General features: G+C 41.0%; 1 protein-coding gene across 5 annotated transcripts in view; it reads right to left on the bottom strand.

The window, feature by feature from the left end:
• LOC134226693 (venom dipeptidyl peptidase 4) overlaps positions 1-24,137 on the bottom strand; it is a 62,870-nt gene that overhangs the window by 34,749 nt on the left and 3,984 nt on the right. Inside the window, exon 1 of one of the 5 annotated variants that reach the window (XM_062707639.1) lies at positions 15,007-15,125. The exons of 1 other annotated variant lie outside the window; for it this stretch is intronic. The gene's annotated coding sequence lies outside the window, so the exon portion shown is untranslated. Of the gene's footprint in view, positions 1-14,910; positions 15,126-24,137 lie in introns of those variants that run through there. 3 more of the 5 variants (XM_062707638.1, XM_062707636.1, XM_062707637.1) reach the window with 3 other exon arrangements.

Consider the following 24,137-nt stretch of genomic DNA (forward strand, 5'->3'; position numbering starts at 1 on the left):
GCATGGCCAGGGGGGTGAAATAATAAGCTAGGCCTTTAACGGAGCCTGTGGGATACCTGGGCACCCTCCACAGTAATTGTCCCTTACCGCGTCATGCTGGGCTCTGGCGTGGTGGACCTTTTCCCGAGCAACTCGTGGGACCAAAATGGAAAACCAAGTCAATTCTTCAATTAGTGGTAGTAGTGTATGCGACAACCCCTTTGCAAGAGGTGGGTTATTCATGTCTTAGCCTAGGAGGCCAGAGGCAATAGTCGGCATCTCAGTGCGCAGCGCCAGCGTGGGTCACTCAACCTTCCTCTCGGCTAGAAAAACGCCGGTAGGGGTTATTGACGGCCCATGGCTTGTGGAGGCGATGAACCGCAAACGCGACGGGCTTTCGGCCTTCGAGGTGGCGACGGAACAGCTGGACGCCATCATCGACTTTGCGTCATCGAAGCATAATATCAGCAAGGACCTCAAGAGGAGCTTGCAGAAACTTCGAAAGTCGATGCTGGACGCCAAGCTGGAGAGGGCGGTCGGGACCGCCAAGTGTAAACCCGTGAAATCGGTGGAGTCGAGGTCTACCCAGACTGAGGCCCAAGGATTCGCGGACTCGGGCAAGGTCGAATCGACCGAAGGCGTGCCAGCGAAGACGGTGGTGCCAAAGTCTACCCAGACTGAGGCTCAAGTATTTGCGGGCACGTCGGAGCAGACACAAAAACGGGGGAGACAGTCTCCAGGGGATGAGCTCCCTGGGGGCCGCTCCAAAACGCGGAGGGTTACTACCCCGAACAAGGGTAGTGGGGCTGGGAAGCTGAACTCCGGTCAGGTACCTCCAAAACCGGGGGAGGAAGGACCTGGAAAGGTCCGTCCACTCAGGAAAGACGGTGGTAAGGGGTTACGGCAGGCTGAAAGTTCTCAGCCGCACCAGACCAGGGAAATAGAGGGGGATGACGCCTCCTGGACCCTGGTCAAGAACAAGAGGAAACCGAAGACGTCAAGGGCCGAAAAGAAGGCCCAGGCGAATAAGGGTAGCAAGAAGTCTAGGGTAGGCGCCAATCGCTCCAGGGGTGATGCCCTAGTCATCACGGCGGACGAGGCTTAGTACTCGGATGTTTTGAAGGCGATGAGGAGTGACGTCAAGCTCGGTGAACTCGGCGCCGACGTACGTCGAATAAGACGTACCCGGATGGGCGAGATGATACTCGAGCTGAAGCGGGGCGTCTCGCAAAAGGGCACCGCCTACAAGAAGTTGGCGGAGGAGGTCCTAGGCGAGACGGTCAAGGTGAGGGCACTCACGACGGAGGTGAATCTAAGGGTTAAAGACCTGGACGAGATCACTGAAGTCGAAGAGCTCGTCACGGCACTGCGGCGACAGTGTGAAGTGGAGACGCCCACCGCAGCCGTTCGGCTACGGAAAGGTCCGGCAGGGACGCAGGTAGCATTGGTTCGGCTATCTGCAGCGGACGCCTCCAAGGTAGTCAAGATAGGGAGCGTCAAGGTAGGATGGTCGGTATGCCCTGTGCGCATATACGAGCAACCCGAAGTTTGCTTCAAGTGCCTGGAACCGGGGCACAAGCAATGGGACTGCAAAGGCCCTGACAGAAGCAATCTCTGCCGACGCTGCGGATTGGAGGGACATAAGGCACAATGCTGCACGAACCCTCCCAATTGTTTGATTTGTTCCAGCAAAGCTGTGAACAGCAAGCACCCCATGGGGGGTTCGATGTGCCCGGCGTTTAAGCGTGCTGCAAAATCACAGTGCAGGTAACGCAGCTGACTTGCTCGGCCTCACCCGAGTGTTTGGTGTGCGCAGGTTTAGAGGAAACGGCGGAACACGTGTTGTTCGTGTGCTCACGTTTTCGCGCAATGCGTGACCACATGCTTGCCACATGTGGTCTGGACACTACCCCGGACAACCTAGTTCGGAGGATGTGTAAAGATGAAGTTGGCTGGAACGCCGTTTTATCGGCTATCGCCCAAATCGTCTCGGAGCTACACATAAGGTGGCGCGTGGACTCAAGGATGGCTAGTTCAGGCGCAAATAAGAGGTGGTCCAAGGGATCGGAGTCGGCTTCATGGGTCATACCGGTGGTCATGCTCTGTGGTCGAACTCGATCCTTTTATCGAACAAGTGGCCGCGCGAAGAACAACATGGTATCGTCGCTTTCGCGGCGTCGGTCAACCGGGTGGGTTCCGAGCCCGAGGACGGAAAGGGGTCCTCGTCAAGCCTGGGGCAGGCGTAGGCCTCGCGTCGGCAAGTCCCTCTGTGTGCTGGCGAATAGGCCCTATCGCAGAAAGGTCAATTTGGGGTGCACGCGGCATCATCATTCTTGATACCAGTCGTGCAGAGGGAAGCAGGCGCGAAGTCGACGCTTCCCACCTTCCGAGTACATAGGGCGTGGTAAGGCCACCTGGTAAGCCGGCAACGCGCTGGCACGATACCATGGTGTTCTTCTAAAAAGCGAGTTACGATGTTCGGTGCTGCAAGGACACGCAGCTAACCTCGAGGGTGCGTTGTGCACTGGCCCCCCTTTGAAGCATTACTTTCTGGTTGTACCGAAGGGACTATGGGCTTGGCGGCAATGGAAACGGTTTAGCGGGTCGGGATGTAGTCCTGCCTCTCTCGATGATCCCTAACCCCGCACTTCCTGGTCAACCCAGGATGTCTGTTGAGCAGATTCCCCCTCCATTGTTTAGGAAGAAAAAAAAAAAAAAAAAAAAAAGAATGCGTTCTCTAAAATGGACTATTGATAAATTACTAAATGGTGGAAACCATCCCTGGTCCTCAACGGTATTTGGCATTGAAAAAGGAAGTCAAACGCTGCCGCAGAGTAAAACAGCACGTGGGTGCACTCCCTGACCTATGAGGGAGAGAAAGCCGCAACAACAGGTGATAATCACTTCCTCTACGATATCTCACTACAGCTGAGTGAAACAAAGATGAATCTGAAGATACCATTCAGGATGAATCCGTCTGCCTTATTTACTATTTTTAGAGGTGCTTAGGACCACTTAGGACCGCGAGGTGAAAAATCGGACAGCATATGCGAATGGGGTTTATTACGGACTTCGTAGCAAACTTAAGCTCCGTAGTCCGCGAATGAAGAATAAATTCGTTCCGTATGAATATTACTATGATTCTTCCGGTGGCTTTATACGGCCATGAAACATGAACGTTAAAGAAGGCTGATCGGAGAGTTTTTGAATTATTCGAGCCAGTATCTCCTTCGTAAACGAGAGAACGGTATCTAATGGGCTTGACACGTTGTTCGAATGCCGAAAGAGCGTCAAGCGAAGATAAGGAAGTGGAAGGCCGCGTATACAATGGCTTTTTGCAGTTGAAAAGGACCGGATGGATGAGGCAGTAGAAGCATAAGTACTAGAATGCTAGTAGCGCTGTAGTCATTTAAATTATTTTGTCAAATTATGATTTAACAAGCTTTAATTGGCCATACTTTATGCATCATGGGTAGTGCATGTTTGTCAAGCGAACAGGAACGACATTAGCAATCTTATACTTTTAAATCAACTGATGGTGCTGAGCTTTCTGGGCGACCGGAAGCACCATCACTCATCAGTTGATTTTTCCGGGCGACTTTCTGAGCTATTTGCTTACGATCGAATCTTGTGGAAGAGAATAATCCATTCGGCGTAAGCTCATTAAGGAAGAGTTGCAGCCAATCAAGTAAGTCAAATGTTCATACTTGAAAGCAAGCAAACCCAAACAATTACCTAATTTGTCATTCATAGTACATATTTACCGATGTAATTTTTGTTTGCGGAATCCGGGTTACTTTTTTTTATCTTTTGTTTATTTGGAAGGCTCATTTGCCGTGAAGCGTTACGGAGCCGAAATCAAGTTTAACAATACATTTCTTGATTCTTTTACATAGTTTTAGTTTTGGGGAACCGAAAGACTCGAGGTTTAGTCGAGGCTAGGGAATACAATAATACAGTAGGAAAGGAAAGGATTTTAGGTTGCTTAAGTAATTACTATGCTGATGTTCACAAAGTTGACATTCCTCGCATTTTTATATCTGTAACGGGATAAACAAACTGTTTTTTGGGAGACAACGACGAGAGGAAAACATACAGAAGGGATAAACGACAGACATTGAAATGTACAACAAGAGGAAGACATTCGTTATGGGGTGCGACAGACAAGGGAATGGGCAGACAATAATTACAGTCTTACATCAGCAACTTTCAAAAATGGATCAGGACCAGGACCAGTGGACCAGGGACATGTACTCAAGATCAAGGCCCGACAACACTTCCCTAATAGGCTTTGGTTGTTTTCCTCGGACCCGGAGATGTTCAGTTAGCGCAGATCTGGGGCCACGATGCTCCTCGCACGCCCACACGACATGATCGATGTCCTGATAATCCTCGCCGCAAACACAGAGATTTCCTTCCGAGAGCCCCACTCTGAAAAGATGTGCATTTAGAGTGTAGTGATTGGACATTAGACGACACATGGTTCGAATGAAGTCTCGTCCCATATTCAATTTTTTGAACCATGGACGCTTCGACACCTGCGGGCGAATTGAATACAGCCATCTACCCAACTCCCCATTTGTCCATTTCTGTTGCCAGCTGTTCAAGGTTTCCTGACGAACTAATGTGAAAAATTCATCGAAGGTAAATCCGGGTTACTATGGTTGAATTATGTTGGTCAAGTAGTTTTAATGGATTAACAGTGTAATTTTCAAGTGAAAGATTTGTACCGGATTGTTATTTCGGGCGCAAACCTTAAGCTCAGGTATTTTAGGATGCAACGAATTCTATTGCACATCCTTGGGAATCGTACTGATCGAAGTATCCTTCCCATCCCCAATTCCATTACATCCATTACCCTGAAAAAGACTTGGCGAGATTGCTTTAATATGTTTCTACTTTTTATGATACAATTAAAACAAGCTAAATACTCGCTGGATTTGAAAATCAGAAAGTCTGATAATGGTAGCATAAACAGTTGGGGCTTATTGTAAGTTCAGGTTACCTTGGACTTGTCGTAAGTGACCAGGCAGTCCTCTTCTCCCATGAGTCATTGAAGTAGGAACAATAAGACGCTTCTATAAATCAATATAAATTGGTTATTTTAATAATCCTTCGTCCCAAAATGCCTCTTCACGACTGACTGACTGATTGAGATTGTGAGATGAGTGCATTGTAGCACGCTTCCAAATTGATGACTTTCTGTGATAATTTACAGATAACAAGGATGCCTTTCTCATTGCGTTGGCGTTCACGTGATTCCCCAATTAGTTCTCAATCAAATATCAAGAGTTGCTACACGGGGGATGAGTGTCGTGTGAAAAAAATATAGAAGCTCAGTGAAAAAAGGCCTTGATAATATGTAACCGCCGCCAGTCTTATATGTCAACAATTCTCAACTCGGTCGATGATTTCAAAAATGCTGTAGGCCATTTTTATTAAATTCATATTTTATTAAATTCAAATGACTGCTGGCTTGTGAGCCTTTGTAGCATCGATCCGATACAGTGATACATTGAGTGTTTATCAAAATACTTCAAATGTGAGATGTTTTAGCTTAAATTCATCTCGAAACTATGAAAGGTAAATTAGGTAAATTATGTTAAAAAAAATATTTTGAGCTTTTTAGTAGAATGTCTTCACTTGTCATAAGACGAGTTTGTACATCCCATTTTTATAGTAGTGCAGTGTTCTGTGTTCTAGAGTGGTGTCAGTGAAATTTAGTGGTTACGTGATTTTTCACGTAAAGTTGACGGGTTTATTATTATGAGTGTTGCGCCGCCTTCAGTTTGTTACTATAGTTGGTGATGGAATTTCAATTTAATATATTCGCGGTGAAGTCCAGGTCTTCCATATAGCATAGCAACGGTGATTGTGCTCAACAATAACAATGCTCACCAGAACAAACTGTTGCAATTTGGTACTTGGGATTTCGAGAAGTCGTCTTGAAGTTCAAGTTCAACTAGATGCATCGTAAGCTCTAGGGTAAGTACAAACGATTACGGAATAGTTTTGGCAAAAGAGTGTTCTTATGTTTGGTTTTTGATCCTGTGCCTAGAAAAAGACCCTACCGGAAATACCATCGGTAATCATTGTATCCATTGTTACAACTTGCTGAATTCTGAAACTAGTGTGGTGATCTACCACTACATTGTCCTTTACCAACTACCCGTCGAGGTAGTTTAGGATGATAAAAACAGGCAGCTCATCGACGGGTAAATAAGTATGAATATTTACCTCTCGATAGTTACCTGACAATGTATATATAGCACGTAATTAGAATTAATAAATTAGAGTTAAGGTAGAGCTTGTTCTTCTCTCCACCGACCATATCACATCCCCTAGGAGCTGGAGATGGCTGAGGCCACTCCAGAGAGGACTCGGCTCGCTTCACTAGCCAATTAATGAATGTAGAAAAACAAAACGATTTTTTTTTTCAGTTTACGCGCTACAGGGAGAACAGTGGGGGTCTCTAAATTTTACTTTTCGTAATTCGTGAACAGACCCTTAAACGCTAGAACCAACGCAGTGTGTGCAGAGATGTTTCCGGACGGCAACCATTTTGATTTGTCTCCGTTGAAACAAAATTGAGATTATAAAGCACGACCATAGTTGACATTTATGCAAAAACAAATCATAACTCTAACTCTGTAAAAATAATTCAAAATTCTGGTCAAAGATACCAAAACCTCCCCTGCTGTAGAAAAACAAACCCGTCAAGACATACTGTTGAGATCGAAACATGTATCTGTAAAGTTAAAGGTTCCCCCAAACACGCGCGATACGACTGTCGTGACGCGATTCTATGGCTTGGCGACAGCGATTCGGTCGCCGTGGGTATGGAAGTGTAAATAGAACATTGAGTGCAGCGACCCAACGATAGAATCACGGCGACTAGTCATCGAGAGGAAGGCCATAGGAAGGACTTGTGCCCTCAATGGAAGAATAGGAGCCGGGAAGACCAGGATCATGGCAAGCAAGTAGGACAAAACAGCACCGGAGCAATCGTCAGTGGAAATAATAGAAAATGAGGTAATTGAAAAAGGTGCAGTCGAGTTAGACACCGAGTCGACGGCAACAAAACTAACGTGAACTGTGTCCATCCCAAGTCTATGATCAAACGCGAGAAGTTGGCGGAAACAATAAGTTCCCAAAATAAAAGTGATCGAATCTGGTTTGAGAAGAAAGGATTAATAGGATACACGGGCTGTGTAAGCGCATTAAAGAAAGAAGAAGAGAAAAAACAATTCCGATTGGCGAGTCAGAGACGATATCTAACTACAGCAGGACGCACAGACCGGTCGCCTTAAAAAAAAACTCTCGCAGGAATGCTTCTCACAGCCCATTCGAAACAACTTCAGAATAAAATTGCATTGTTCATGAGCTTTTGGTTCCGTAGAGTTTTATATAAAATAACTGAGCCTGTTAAATAAACGCAATGATTTGAAAAAATGTTCCAGAAGAACTTTTTTGAAAATTCATAAGAGTATCATTGGAAATACTAGCGAGAAAACTTTTTCTATTGGAAAATTTCGAAGGGGTCTGTTTAAAGCATTAGTCCCCACCATGCCCAGTCAACACAAGATCGTATATGATATACGAATGCAAAAATGGTAACTTGGCTGAGAAACCTCGCAGTTAATAACTGTGGAAGTACTTAATGAACACTAAACTGCGAGGCGGCTCTGTCCCAGTGTGGGGATGTAATTCCAATAAGAAGAAGAAGAAGAAGATGCCAAAATAGAGGCCATATAGGTACTTCCCCATACAATATGTACGTACATCGCCTCCACTTTGGCATCTTATGTTGCATCATATATGATTTTGTGTTGACTGGCCGTTTACTATCGAGGGAAGCACTGAAGTTTGGAGCTATTGAAGCGAGCTGCAGTACATATAAGGACCATTTGTTTTTCATTTCATGTTGCATATTATTACAAAATATTGTATATTAGAACAACATATGTTATTCCTGTGAATCTTTCTCAAATAAAGTATGTATTTGTAATGACATTCTACAGGTTTTATCACCGTAGTATCGTTTTTGCAGTAACATGCATGAACTCATGCTCGGTTTACTATAACTTGTCGTAGCAAATGACGAAAGGATTCTGAGAAAAACTCTATTGAGATTCTGAGCAAAATTCGTTCAAAATTCTAAATTGAATCCGCCTGGAATTGTGAGCAGAATCCGTTCGAAATTCTGAAAGGAAACCGTTTGAGATTCTGAAAAAATCCGTTCGGGATTCTGAACAGAATCCGTTCAAAATTTAAAAACTGAATACGTTCTTACAAGAATCCGTTCGTGATTATGAACAGAATTTAGCTCAATATTATAACAGAATCCGTTTGAAGGATTTGAACAGAATCTGTTTGCAATTCTGAAAAGAAATCGAATGATTTTTTGAACAAAATTTCAGTTCAATTTCGCCAAAACCTAACTTATTTGGATAAATAAATTTATTATTATTACGAGTACAACAGTATTTCTACCTGTGATTCAAGTTTTAGTTTCTTCAACTCTGCGATACAAATTTGCTTAATTATCATCATCCGGGGTGACAACATCGAACTATATTTGCTATCGGCTTACATAACATCATTGTATGAAGTTATGAATTTATAAATAATATGTAATAAAACTATTCTTCTTCTTTTTCCCCCTTCTCCCCTTCTTCTTCTTCTTGTTCTTCTTCTTCATCAATGGCTCTACTAACTGGAACTTGGCCTGCTTTTCAACTTTGTATTCTATGAATATTTCCTCAGTTATTAATTGAAAGCTTTTCTATGCCCGCCATTGCATGAGTTTGTATCTTGTGTGGCAAGAACAATGGATACACTATGTCCAGGGGGTCGAGAATGTTGCCAACCCAAAAAAAACATCCTAGACCGGACAAAGAATCGAACTCGCCATCTCCGGATTGTCAATCCTACGCTTTTGCTCGCAAGGCTACTGGAGGCTTTTTTAAACTATTTAAACTATTCACAATATATGCTTTAACATCATAGTGATGTGAACTTGACAAGTTTTATAATATAATGTTTATCAATGAGCCACATGTAATGTATGCTCAGAAAAAAAATTCTCGGGCCGCAGGAAAAGTCTTAGAGGGCCGCACTTTGGGGATCACTGTTATAAAGCAACGACAAATATTGTACGTAAACTATCATCGAACAAACTATGAAAAATATGGACCTTTGAACCAGATGATGCTCACTTTAAATAAATATTGTGATAATATTATTGACTTAAAGATATCCAAAATACAGCTAAAACAGTTCATTACACGCATTTTAAGTTGTTTGTATTATATTATAATATTACTAATTATGAACATTTTTTTATAAAGATATTATTAGTTAAGACTACTCATGAAAATTTAATGTTATAACTAGGTCTATAAAATTGATTGATGACACAATCAACTAAACTGAAGCAAATTAGAAAAAAACTTTCAGGCGAAAAACCTTGAACTTTAGAACTTTAAAAATAACTTTAAAATAATAAAAAATATTAATTCCATCTGCCAAACTTAGACGTACATGATAGAAAAGTATAGATTTAATTGTTTCGTTAGGCTACGGCTTAAGAGGAAGAGAAGAGTATCAACATGGAAGCTAATTTCTCTTCACTTCTTTTCTGCGTGCGAAAAAAAAATCTATCGACGAGTACTGACTCCAAGTTTTTTCACATGACATCAACATTTAGTCCAATTCGCAGTTTCTGTTCCATTCTTTACTCGAATTTTCCCCATCAATATATTCTTGAAATCCCTCAAAAGAAGATTTTTTTTGTTGGGGCGTAGAACCACTGGTTCCATTGAGTTGAACTTTTGTGGTATAAGGGGAGACATATAGACATGTATACGTAAGAGGGCCAATTTAAAAAAAAAAACAAAAATTGTAAATAGGAGCGTAATCGTAACCAGTTCTGTAGAATTTATCTTGAATATTTTAAAAATTCAACAGCTAACCTAGACATCTATTAATATTCGATCATTATTGAAGTCTGCACGTGCCGACTATTTCATTATTCGCTTGAAAAATATGAATAATTATTCCATGAATAATTAATAAGCGGGCTAAAGATGGGACGGGCCAGAGATCTTTTGTAACCCATCGGTTAGATTTGCTACGATCGAAAGTTTCTGGGAAATTCTTGTTTGCGAAGTGTTTATACTTTCTGTCACAGAAAGCCGAAAATAATGCGGTATGCATAAACGAGAACTTGGCTTAGAAATGAGGCAGTTCATTACTAAGAAGACAACGAACTGAATATAATCTGCAGGCAATACACCAGTAGGGGTGTAATGATAGTGAATATTAGGAGACAAATAACATGATGTCAGTCAGATTCCAGTGGTGACCCTAAGTCGCATCGTGAGTTTAATTTTTAATGCAGCGTGGAATAATCAACGACTAAGCAGAAACGGGGATTTGTAGCTAAATCGGTCTCCTCCTGAAACTCACGATCATCTCTTTCAATTAACAAATGAACTATCATATTTGCTATAGTTGATCAATTGTTTGATAAATTCGAATTAATATGTTGTATAATGTAAACAACTTACAACTCTGATTAAAACACATACGACATTACTAGCTACCGAAAAGCAATTAAAATGTTCTCTGTTGTCAGAACTGCTACGAAACAATTGACGGGTATCAAGGACTAGTATTGCATACAGAATATGCTACAACGCGGCACAACAGAATAGAACTTTAAGGTGCACCATCGTAGACTATTTTCCTTAGCACAGAAAATTAAGCATGCATTAATAATTATTTGTTTACTGTAACACATCTCGTGCTACCCTTACACAGCATCACATAGCAAGGCTACTCATGCTACACATATTGTAAAAGCGTCACAGGCATTCATGCTATTGCCGAGCACTTGTTGCCTTTCCTTTATTCCACCATATCTACGCTGTAGTTTGCTTCATCCCGGACCCTGACAGATTCCCTCTTATGCAGCGTTCGCAAAAACACCCATCTTCAGTGTTTACCTCCCCCTTCCAGGGGAGATGCGGCATAATCAGTCACTCAGTCTATCCGAAGAATAAGGGAAGGAGGGGCAATATGCCCTAGCTAAACAATTGCTGCTTCAATGTCTTATAGCTGTAACGATTTTCATGGGTATTTTTACCTCATGCTACAGTTAAACAATACAGCTAACTGATGTCATCTTGAAATTGTAGAAAATCTCAATCATATTGATAATATTCAAATTTATAAAAAGTTTAGTTGCCGGAAAACTCCTGAGGCTGCTCTTAGAAAACAACGCCTCACGCGTCGTCGAATCTGCATTCTGGTATGAACAGAACCTACATAATTTTAGGTCTATAGTTTTGTTACGGCCAACTCAAACACGGTAAATATAAGGCGTTTTGGGGCCTCTTCCCCTACTGGCGCGATATTTGTGTATAATATCTACAGAGTTACGAACTGAACTGGTGGATGACGCTGTGTGGTATAGGACTTTTATCGCTTTCATGTTTGACTCGCATCTTATGGTGGCTTGTCGACGACGACGTCGTCGTCTCCGTCAACATCCCGTCATCAGTGTGAGCAATATGTAAAGAATTATGAAAAATCAAACATGCCTGATGAGCAGGAACCGGTTCCTTCTATACAGAGATGAACGATTTTAAGTTGAACAATTCATAAATTGATTTTTGATTTGGTTAACCAAATTTTGTTTGGCTTCGAAAATTATTGAGTTAAATGTATAATTAACGAAGTTTATTTGAATGCTGATGAAGTTATTCCTCAACATCAGAACATAATCAGTTAGATTGCATATTGCCATACAGTAAATAAATAGGTAAGGTGCAATCCTTAGCCAAGCGGTAAAATGCGCGGCTACAAAGCAAGATCGTGCTGACGGTGACTGAGTTCGATTCCCTGTCAGCTTTAAGGAATTTTTGATTGAGAAGCAGTGTTGTAGATGTATGGTGGTATGACCTCGAATTATTACTGTAGCAGTGCTTCATAGAAACAAAACTGGGGATCCGCAATGTCCCGGGGAGAGGAAGACTTTAATTATGTGCTTTAATGGTATCATGGAACTCGAAGGCTGAAATATTACCAAATTATTGTAGTACGAAAGATAGCGAAATACAAAAAGCTGCTTATTTTCTACGCATTTGCTAAACCCTTTTTGCTTCTCTACACGGAAGAAATAAACTACCCAATAGTGAGTTTAATTCACCCAACTTCGAACATCCGTACAGGAAGCCAAAATTGAGTAAGTAGGGTCGAAGTAGTTTGCCTTTACTCCCATGTTGAAAAGGTCCCAACGGTAAATTTATTTACCCAAATGTAAGTTTAATTCACTCAATTTCTACCTCAGGTAATAAAACTCAAAATTGGCTTCCCGTATTGAACTAGCGTCGTTGGATTGTTTGGCTCTTTTGTTTTTGACAACAGAAGAAAGAGTGGATGAAAGAGAAGAGGAAAAAAATTCAAAAATAAGTTTAAAAAAACTCAACGCTGGGTACTTTTTTTCTTCCGTGTAGAGATTTACATTCTTCCAGTACGACCTTGCAAAAATTCAAAAGATACCACACATAATGCAAGAGGTACCTACCACATGATAAAAAAAGTTGAGTAGCGCTTTTATATTTCAATTCGCTCAGCTGCACGAACTGCGGTGATGTCTTCCTGTATGTATTGTCAGTTTCGTTGGTAACAAAACGCGCCGATCACTTTTTAAGCACCTTTAAAATCGTCGCCAATATCATTATTTTCAATCTGTGGTAGCTCAAAGCCAAATTATGAAAATATGCATGAAAAATAGTACTAAATTTCGGGAAATAATGTGATTATTGAAATCAAACAATTTTGTTCACAGTTGATCTGACAGATCTTATGGCCATTTTTGCTGGCGACGATTTCAAATCGTCGCGGCCGATAAGGTGGGAAATTGATAATAGGGTTACTGCTCCTGGACTTAATCTCATAGCTCCGATATTGGTCCTACGAAAAACAAAGCAATGAAAAGGTATTTGATTTGTTTATTATTTTTGTGATTTTTTTCAGCAGTGAGCATGCATGTTAGCAAAAAGAAGCGACGAAATTGGTGCCGTATTTCTTTGTTTCGCGATGAGATGAATATATGTACAGTGAGATTGAAAACGGAACAGTTCCCCTATGTACAATGCGCCCACAAAAACTTACTGATCTTTTAGACAACTATCCTAAACCTATGTTTTTATAGTTCTGTGCAGTGTTTATTTTTTTAAATTTGCCGGATCGGTCACTGCATTCCGGTCTTACGACAAAATATTTATTACAACGCCAAAAGTCCAAAAAAATTGATATTATTGGAAATTTTGGTAGGGGTAATGACGGCTTTGGCAGGTTTTGTTCTATTATTGGCAGGGGTTTTTTATGACTGATTATGTTCAAATTTGGCCCAAACATTCTTTGCATATCAAAGAATATTGTGGCCAAATTTCATAAAATTCGGTCGACAAAAACCCCCCTGCCAATAATAGAACAAAACCTGCCAAAGCCGTCTGTTCCCCTACTATGTGTTTCTCTAAAGCTGTTTTTAACTAGGGTTTTCTTCCAGGGGTCCTTCCGTGGCTAAAAAGCATGACCGTGGTGATGGGATTGGGATTGATTTCCGGTCCGGTCTAGGAACATACATACAATTTTCATCATGTGCTTATTGACTTAGTGAATAATAGTACAATTTTATGTATTGTTAAATATAAAAATAAAATTAAGGATATATCAAAAATAGAGAAAATGCATATCAGAACAAATGAATATCAGCTAATCATAGAGGAAAGACGGCTTTGTCAGGTTTTGTTCTATTATTGGCAGGGGGGTTTTTGTCGACCAAATTTTATGAAATTTGGCCACAATATTCATTGATATGCAAAGAATGCTTAGGCCAAATTTGAGCCTAGTCAGTCATAAAAACCCCCCCTGCCAATAATAGAACAAAACCTGCCAAAGCCGTCATTCCCCCTATGTCAAGATACCGATGGTAATGGAAACCAATGAAATAGTAAAAGCTCCTCTTCCAAAATTGTAGAAATAATCCACTAAACAATCTTTATCAGATTCTGTAATCGGTAGCGAGAATTATAATTTAATAACATCAATAAGACTGAATGTTTTTTTCGCCGATATCCATTATTTCAAAATGCATTCAACGAATTTGCACAACTGCAAATTCAATAAAACTACGATTTCGAACGAAAAATTGTGGTGACCTATACAACCAGTTGCTGTTGTAACAATTCCGCATATATATATGCGATCAATGCAATCAAACTCAGTACAAAATGGTCCACTGGCCGCACAAACTTCGCAGTGGTGGTGTTTGTGGCTGCTGTAATTATTACGGTCGGCGATTATCTCACGCGCATGCAAATGAACATTCACAGGCACAGACAGGTATGTGATAACCCGTGGAAGTGTGGCAACGGCCACGTTCATCCGAAGAGACGAAATCACCAGGTGAATTGTGCAGCAGCACCCAACACCTTCGCACAGTATGATCAACACACAGCCAATGATCGTCCACTCAGCAGCGAAAGATCTACTCTGCTGCACACGATATCAACTCTTGCCGCGCTGCCCGGCTGGGTTTTGGAATTCTGAGCAGATCGTTTCCTCGGTCTCCCTTGCGGCTATTGTACCGCAGTTAAACCAGCCAAGCCTAGGCACGTTCCGCACCACACCGTAAATTATTGTTCAGGAATCACGATCCCAGGCATTCCACTGGTTTTCACTGGAACGCAACTCTTCGTTATTTCACATGTGTATAGCTCTTTCTGCTGAACAATGATATATCAGCACAGGTTAGTAGCAGCGGCAGTAGTAGCGGTCAACAATTTCAGGTACAGTGATCAGATAAAGTTCCACTTTGTTTTAATGTGCTTTTTGGCTAAACTTTCAACCCATTATTACATAAGATTCTGAGATATCCAATCGAGTTTAAAGCCCCATTCGACACGTTTCACGTGCGAAGCGCAAATAAAGCCACGAACCGGACTGCGACTTTACCGCGGTGGAAGCACACCGAAAGAACACAACCGCTCGCGACGGTAGCTAAACGGAGACTAGAGAGATGCCAACGAAATCGAACGTGTGCCGATAAACAACTGAGCGTAAGAGTTTTTCCTTCAAGTATTTGGTTAGGCGGTTGTGGTAGTTTTTGTAATGATTGTAGTGACGAAATTTAAACAGGTTTATTGTGATGTACAATTTATAAAATCGTGCTAGGACAATGCTGCAGAAGTACCAAATGTGACTCTCACTCGTTACTCCTCCTCTTGTAATTCCAAGGACACGTTCTCGACGAGATTAGTGTAGCAACCAGAAAATGTAATTGTATGATTTATTACTTGCAGCATGCAGCATGGTTGGTTTACAGTTCTCGAAGTTGAACAGAACATCCGTATCCGGTGCAACAACCAACAACTCCCAGAAGCTACTGTAATATTTGGGGGTATATATGGGGGCATAACGAGCATGATTTTTTACGAGAAAAATCGACTAATTATGAGAAAATGATTCCTATCCACTTTTTTGCCTGTACGTGACGCTGTACACACTTAAAATACAAGTTAAAGCTTATTTTAACTGATATCTCGTTAATTAATATGACGTTTATACAAGTTAGTTACTGAAACTCGGCAAGTTTACCATAGTTAACGGTATCAGTGGCGTAGCCAGAAAATTGGTCTGGGGGGAGTTTTCTGAACATTTATTTTTTTTCGAAAAAAAATTTCTTCCAAAAATTTTGTCTCTGGGGGGGCTGAGTGGCTACGCCACTGAACGGTATAAATCGGTTTTGGCAAATTCATCCACTGAGTTTCAGCAAATCCATCAGTCAAACGTGCCTCTAGCGTACTCTTTAAAAAAAACACGGAAAAAAGCAAAAGCAATGGAAGTGCTCAATCTGATTTCTCGTCCGTCACTCGCAAGCAATTTCAATGTTGAAGTGAACGTAATTTTTTTTTATTTGGTCAAAATTAGGGTCCTGCCCCTGATTAAAAAAAAAATACGTTGACTTCAACATTGAAAGTGCTTGCGAGTGACGGGCGAGAAAAATGCTGCTAGGAGTCGAATACTACGAATGATCGTACCCGTTGCAGAGAGCGGTAAAGTTTAGGAAGGGCAGAAGAGAAACGAATTCACCGCATAAAAAGGCAGCACGAAGAGAGTATGATAGATGAAGCTTAGAAGAACATGGATAAAAACGACGTGCGGAGGTTTTACGCAACTATCAATGGTATGCGGCATATTACTGCGCCAGTGCCCACCATGTGCAATAACCGAGAGGGGAATTTTCTGACAGACAAATTTATTGCAGAAGGAGCCATTCGAAAATTTGTTTACCGGTGAAAATGAAGGCGTATTAAAGAGCAGGATGGACACAGTCGGCGATGGTCAAGCTGTGGAACCACCAACGCTGGATGAGGTAAAATTCTGTAATCTCATGCGGGAAAAGCTTATCTTCTCAAATCTCATGCGTGATTCAAATCAAGTGCGACTCAAATCCCACCAGAACCATGGCCCAGACAGTCGTTCATGATTCGACTCGCGATTACCATTTTTTTGTTTGTGTTTTCAAATTGACGGCTGGGACCAATGCACGATTAACATTATTGTATGATCTTCTTGGATGAATGTATTGATTTGATTTATTTTCGTTTAAAACAATAGATAACATTAATCGAAAATAGTAAACTTCGATTAAGTCTTGACGCCTGTTTGAGCGAAATTATTTTACGGCGAATGGACGAATCTTCCCGAAATTCAAACGCAATGCTCTCCCTGCATAATCGCAAGCGAGTTGGCTTACGCATGTGGCCTCGCTGATAGAGATTTGAGTGTGATTCTATCAATACTGCCATTGATTCTTTTATAAATTCCAAATGATATTCCTTTTGAGGTTTTTCGTTCAAAATTTTCTTAGATTTTGATACAGATGTTGTTACAACACTTCTAAAAACTTCGTTGCATTCTAGAAGTATTCGAATGTTTTATCAAAATTATATTACATCTAGAATTTATACAACTCTACAAAGCGTGTCAGCCAAGTGGAAAACTTTTTATATTATTAACTGCCACGATCTATGGATGAATAACGTTTTAGATTACTTTTGTAAATTGTTATGATAGGCATCGGTTTTGTTTGTTTGCTGTCGAAGAATGGTATGGCACCAAGTTGGTAGTACTTAGTCCAGTGGTCCCCAGCATGCTTACTATCAAGGGTCGTATAAAATTTTCGAGCTGTGGAAGCGGGCCGCAGTATATTATTTGCAACATTTATTCATCATTTCAAATTGCATATTACAAAATATGGTATATTTGAACTAGATATTTTATTCCTGTGAATCTTTTTCAAATAAAATATGTACTTGTAAGGACATTTCATTCTACAGCTTTATCGCCGTAGTTGACTTGTAGTCTTCAGTACCCTTTTTGCAGTAGCGCACTTTACACGAAACTTCACCAAAGCATCTTTTCGGCTCAGTTGGAAAAACATATTTTAAGCGGTTTTGCCATATGACATTATGTCGATCGATTCCTTAGCTTTATGTCTTATGTTTTCTATGGTTGACGTTTATTGTGCACTATAACTTGTCGGTATGGTATTTTTGTCAGCATCCTCTCGAGATTCTAAAAAGCATTCACTGAAGATTCTGAGCAAAATTCGTTCGAGATTCTGAACAGAATTCGATTGCAATTCTAATCAAAATCCGTTCGGGACTATATACAGAATCCGTTCGGAATTTCAAACAGAATTCTTTTGGAATTCTAAAGAGTACCCGTTCGTGATTCTGAACAGATTTTCGATCGAGATTTGAAGCAGTATCCTTTCGGAATTCGCTTGAAACTTTGAAAAAAGTCCGATTAGGATTCCGTTTGAAGGTTCTGAATAGAAGCTGTTTCCGATTCTGAATAGAATTTGAATGGTATTTTGAACAGAATCCATAGTTTTCTTCAGAGGATAGTCAACGTAACTAAGGCCGGAGTGGCATGTGCAATTCTGGAGGGTTCGCAAATCGTCATTCACCGATGATCCACCTAGCTCGATGTGCACCTCGACTTCTTGTTCTGTCGGATCGTTGTCGAGAACTATTTTCACCGGATTACTATCCGACATTCTGGCTACGTACCCGGCCCATCGCAGTCGTCCGCGGTGTGATCGATACATGGTTCTCCCAACAGCTGATGCAACTCCTGGTTCATTCGTCTCCTCCACGTTAACACTTTCGGTTTATTTTATTTTATTTATTGTAATAATAATCTACATAGCCACATAAATAACCTCTATTGGTTTTTAAAGTATGTGGAACTATAACTGTTTTACAAGGGCTAATGTATTCTACCTATTTCTTATAAAATTAGTTACCCCCCTCTCTGTGAACAATTAGTCAGGCATCGTGAAACAATCAGTAAGGTTGCTCTTGTTGATCGCCCAAAAGTAAAAATGTACGCAAGGTATTTTGGGGGATTATTTAGAATTTTGTAAGTTTGGGTGCAGGTACGCAGTGTGAAGCAGGTGAAGTTATTTTTTCTTTATTATCGTGATTTTTTATAATTTATAAGTTCATCACGTTGGCAGGTGAAGATTATACGTACAACCTTAAAGCAAGTCAGCATAATTCGATATATGATTATGCCTTTAAAGACTAAAAAGATACCGAGTAACGACATTTAAAACTAAATTATGTTTTTTTTAATTGAAAAACGTCTAAAAAGAACATCACTGTAGTCAAAAATAGGTATCAGTTGCGATATGGTCAATTTTTTTTTCTAAAATGTTTTGGTGTACATTGCCTTTAAGGACAATTTTCACGGAATCCAAATTCAAAAGTACTCGTGTTTTCAAGGGCACAACACTCAGTACGGAAGCAATGCACAACAGGGATGGGAAAATCAAATTTTCAAATAATCGAGGATGCACAATACTCCCAAGCGATCACATATCCAAATTATCGATTGATAAAAGCTTGCTAGCGAGTGAGAATCGTTCGATAATTGTATCTCGATTTGAAACATTTAACGTTACTTTTTAAATTTTTTGTCTATTATTATTATTTTATCAGACTAAGGCCGGAGTGGCCTGTGCTGCACATAAAAGTCTTCTCCATTCAGCTCGGTCCATGGCTGCACTTCGCCAACCACGCAGTCTGCGGAGGGTCCGCAAATCGTCCTCCACCTGATCGATCCACCTTGCCCGCTGTGCACCTCGCCTTCTTGTTCCCGTCGGATCGTTGTCGAGAACCATTTTCACTGGATTATTGTCCGACATTCTGGCTACATGCCCGGCCCACCGCAGGCGACCGATATTCGCGGTGTGAACGAAGGCTGGATCTCCCAACAGCAGATGCAACCCGTGGTTCATTCTCCTCCTCCACGTACCGTCCGCCATCTGCACCCCACCATAGATGGTACGCAACACTTTCCTTTCAAAAACTCCCAGTGCGCGTTGGTCCTCCACGAACATCGTCCAGGTCTCGTGTCCGTAGAGAACTACCGGTCTTATAAGCGTTTTGTAGATAGTCAGTTTGGTACGGCAGCGAACTCTATTCGATCGGAGCGTCTTACGGAGCCCAAAGTACGTACGATTTCCAGCCACTCCGAATTTCTCTGCTGGTATCGTTATCGGCGGTCACCAGTGTGCCCAAGTACACGAATTCTTCAACCACCTCGATTTCGTCACCACCGATAGAAACTCGTGGTGGGTGGCTTACATTGACCTCTCTTGAGCCTCTTCCTATCATGTACTTCGTCTTCGACGTATTGATGACTAGTCCAATCCGTTTAGCTTCTTTTAACTTTTCTGTACATAACACAAAAACACAATACCACACATCAGATTGAACTTCATTGTTGACATTAAATTTGTATTGGTAAGGTTTACATTTAAATGATAATTTTGTGGTCATTAATGTAAACCTTTTGTGGTCCAAAATTTGAAAAGTTATCGCCGATGACGACTCGCCTACTTTTCACACCTGAGAAGTTGTCAAATGATAATTCCAATCATTATCGTATGAGAATGATTCAGCACAACCCTGATGCACAACTGTCATTTTTATTATTTCACGCATGTTGCGACGCAGCAGAGCTTGCTTTCGTAGTGAGTGGTGTGCCATTCACGCCCGTTTCAAATCACTCAGAGACTGAGTGAAATTGTATTGTAATTTTTCTCACGGAAATCTTACTCATTTTTCGTAAATAGTGGAACTACTCAAATTTTGAGAGTTCAGTGCGGGTTTTCTCTTGTTTCAGACAGCAGAACGATCGCACGATCTGCCGAAATATTGAGTTCTGCATTGCGCGACCGGTAACACCGGAGTAGCCATCGAACAAGTAAGTGTAGTACGTGTTTAAGTCGTCGGGAAAGAAATAAATTATCTATCTTGTGACTCATGCGCATGTCGTGCGCGGTCGAAAAAAGTGCGCTATTCAATAGTTTGCTTTAGTTATCGAGCAAGTGAGTACAGAGTGCTGCGCTTCCGTGTGGTCGTTCAAAACGTGAATCTCCTCAGTTCATATGCCACCGGGCGTGCATGTTTTAGCTTTTAACTCGTATCAGTGTTATTTCCCGTCCCATAGATCGCATCGCTTACCAAAGTGAATCCAGATAAATTATCCTTTGTAACTAAAACGATATTCTATCCCAAGACAATCGTGGAGATGCAGAGGTATAATCGGTCTCTGGTAGCAACGAGAGTCGGACTAACAATCCTTCCATTCCTATATGACCGTAAGCACGTGGCCGGCGCCGTTATTGACTTTAAATATTTGAGCTCCCGAAACGTGTACATTGAGAATGGGTAGCTAATCCCAAGCCCCATTCATTGTGTTCTCTGTACAATTTCGCAAGTTCAGTCAATCACAGAGCAGCAACCACGTATTGTGCGGTCATAATGCTCATGCTCATGCTCAACAGTGGAAATCCTCAAATTTTGAGTAGTTCCACTTATTACGAAAAATGAGTGAGATTTCCGTGAGAAAAAAAGAAATGGCAATACAATTCCACTCAGTCTCTGAGTGATTTGAAACGGACGTGTTGAAAACGCGTGTACTTTCAAATTTGGATTCCGTGAGGATTACTCTTAAAGTAGATAGTGAATGTAGAGCACTATGAATTTTACTGCTGAATTAACTTGGGTATTCCAATTCAAGGAATAGTCCATAACAATACCAAGATTTTGACTGTTCCAGAATTTTCTATATATTTAAAATGAAATGGTCTGTGTTCGTATTCGCATAACTCGGAAACGGCTGGATGGATTTTATTCGTTTCTACAGCAGTTACGTTCGTTTTTCTTGTATTTGTATTGTACTTGTATTTCTTGTACAAGACCATTTAGCTCACACCACCTAACAATATTGCAAATATCGCATTAATGATTTGAATATTACAAATGATAGTTAATTATTTTCTAGCGTCTTAGTGGAAAATTACACAATTACACGTATTTCATTTCCTACTCAATAATAAAACACTGAAGAAGCTTTTAAGTAGGAAACGAAATATATATCGGTTGAAACAAGAAAGTCCTATGTAGTGAAAGAAAATGGAATTTTACGGACTTTCCAAAACTTCGGTACATTTAAATATTCATAGGAGGTTGGCAAAATATATTAATTCTCGCTTAACTTTTCAAAAGGACCTAAGTAACATTTTTTTCATGATTTAATTTGAATAGCGCAATCAACAGAAAAACACGTAAGCTTTTGATTGCAGTACTCAAAATAATTCATGAAAAAAATGTTACTTAGGTCCTTTTGAAAAGTTAAGCGAGAATTCAGTGGAATTTTTCTTTGTGGTCTTCAACTTGGTGGCGCAGAAAGGTACAATTGACAATCATCGGCATATAAATGAAATACGCAAGAAGACAATACAAGTGGTAAATCGTTTATATACATTGAGAAAATCAATTGACCTAGTATTGAACCTTGAGGTACATCACACGAGGCACTCTTTTTATTTGTTTCTCTATAGTCACATTTATTCATTTATTTATTTATTTATTTTATTTCTTCGTCAAACAATACGTAGACCAAATCAACAATTTCATGCATTATGTATAACTTATATTACTGTATAATGTTGAATGCCTATTTTGCATCAATCATTACCATAGAGAAGAAAGTTTATTTTTCAGCACATTCCTATTCATTGTTATGTCAACTGATTCACAATAGCTATTATAGCAGGACATCATTCTATTAATAGACCAATGTTTGGCATAGTTAGTTCTTTGATTATTAATATGAAACATATATCGATTCCTTAATTGACGAGTGGGAACATAAAAATGAAGATTTTCAAGAACAACTGTACTATCTACTTTCTGTGATACAATATCGTTAATCAAGAATTACCCAAGTCTCTAACCTGATTGCACCTCTCCACTTGATTTCCATCCAGATAAACAAGTTCAACTGTATATTTACTTGTAAATGAGATAGAGATACATTTTTTCACATTTATTTCAAGCAAGTTTTTTTTACACCAGTTGTGGAAAATATCTATTTCTCTTTGGAATACAGCAAGATCAGTAGAATTACAAATCTTCAGAATTCGACATATTGATATTTGTTTGACAAATAGGAAAATACCAGCAACTGAAGGTGAATCAAGTAGAAAATTAATTGAAAGTCTATTGCAGAGCAGTTTATGATCGATGGAGTCAAATGGAATCTGTGGAGAAGCTGCACCAATTTCTGCGGCTTGTAACGGTATTCAGCAACGACATCCGGATGGAGTTTGGTATCGATAAATGTCGATCCGTACATCTACACCGGGGTCACCTGGTGGATGCCGACAGTTTCCGCGTCAACGAACAGGAGGAGATTCAAAACATGGTTGAAGGCGAAGCGTACAAGTTCCTAGGTTTCCTGCAACTGAAAGGAATTCGCCATACGACGATCAAGAAAGAGCTGCAGGAAAAGTTCTTGCATCGTGTCAACGGTATTTTGAAGAGCCTCTTGTCGGCCGGCAACAAGGTGAAGGCGATAAACACGTTTGCTGTGCCCTTGTTGACATAAAGTTTCGGGGTGGTGAAGTGGACCAAGACTGACTTGGAGGCGTTAGAACGAGCAGTACGAGTGGCGTTCACTAAGCATCGCATGCGCCATCCAAAATCGTCCATTGAGAGAGTCACCCTGCCACGTACAGTAGGAGGAAGAGGCGTCACCGATATACAAACACTATGTGTTTCCCAGATCCAGCAGTTGCAAAGATACTTTGGCAAGCCAGAACCACCACGAGATCTATTGTGCTGTGTGTGAAGCTGACGACGGATTCAGTGCCCTGCATCTGGCGAGGAGGACTATCAGCTGAATTGCGACATAAAATCGGTCGACAAGATGATCGCATCGTTGGAGCAGGAGTTGCATGGAACCCCATCAACTGGAGCTAAAATATATCGACAAAGCGGCGTCGAATACGTGGCTGATGCAGGGTGAACTCTTCTCCAGAACAGAAGCGTTCATGGTAGCCATCCAAGACTGGGTTATTGCGACGAAGAACTATTGTCACCTTATATTGCACGAAAACGTGGAGGTCCGCTACAGGAAGTGCAATTCAGTAGGAGTGATGAACGAGCATATCATATCCGGGTGTTCAGCCTTAGCTGATTCAGCCTATCTCGGTCGTCATAACGAAGTAGCCAAGATTGTCTACCAACAGCTTGCTTTAAAGCACAACTTGGTTAACCAGTTTGTCGCCTACTACAAATATGTGCCTGTCCCGGTTCTGGAAAATAGTTTCGTGAAGCTGTACTGGGATTGCGAGATCATAACGGATGTCTTCATTCGTGCCAATCGGCCCGATATTGTGGTCTACGACAAAAGCATGAAACGGGTAACCCTCATTAACATTGCTGTGCCGCTTGACCATAATGTCCAAACAACATTCTCCAACAAGATAACGAAGTACCACGACTTGGCGGAGGAGTTGAAGCAGATGTGGCACCTGAAGGACGTGCGAATAATTCCGGTTGTTATCTCAGCAACCGGAATCGTCCCGAAATCTCTTCTGAGATCCTTAGGGGAGCTGGAACTATCTCATAACCTCCATAGCATCCAAAAGATAGTGGTTCTTGGAACTTGCAGCATCGTGAGAAGATTCCTGAACCACCATAACTAATACATCCGGT

Source organism: Armigeres subalbatus, chromosome 3 (genome assembly GCF_024139115.2).
Source record: "Armigeres subalbatus isolate Guangzhou_Male chromosome 3, GZ_Asu_2, whole genome shotgun sequence".
NCBI lineage: Eukaryota > Metazoa > Arthropoda > Insecta > Diptera > Culicidae > Armigeres > Armigeres subalbatus.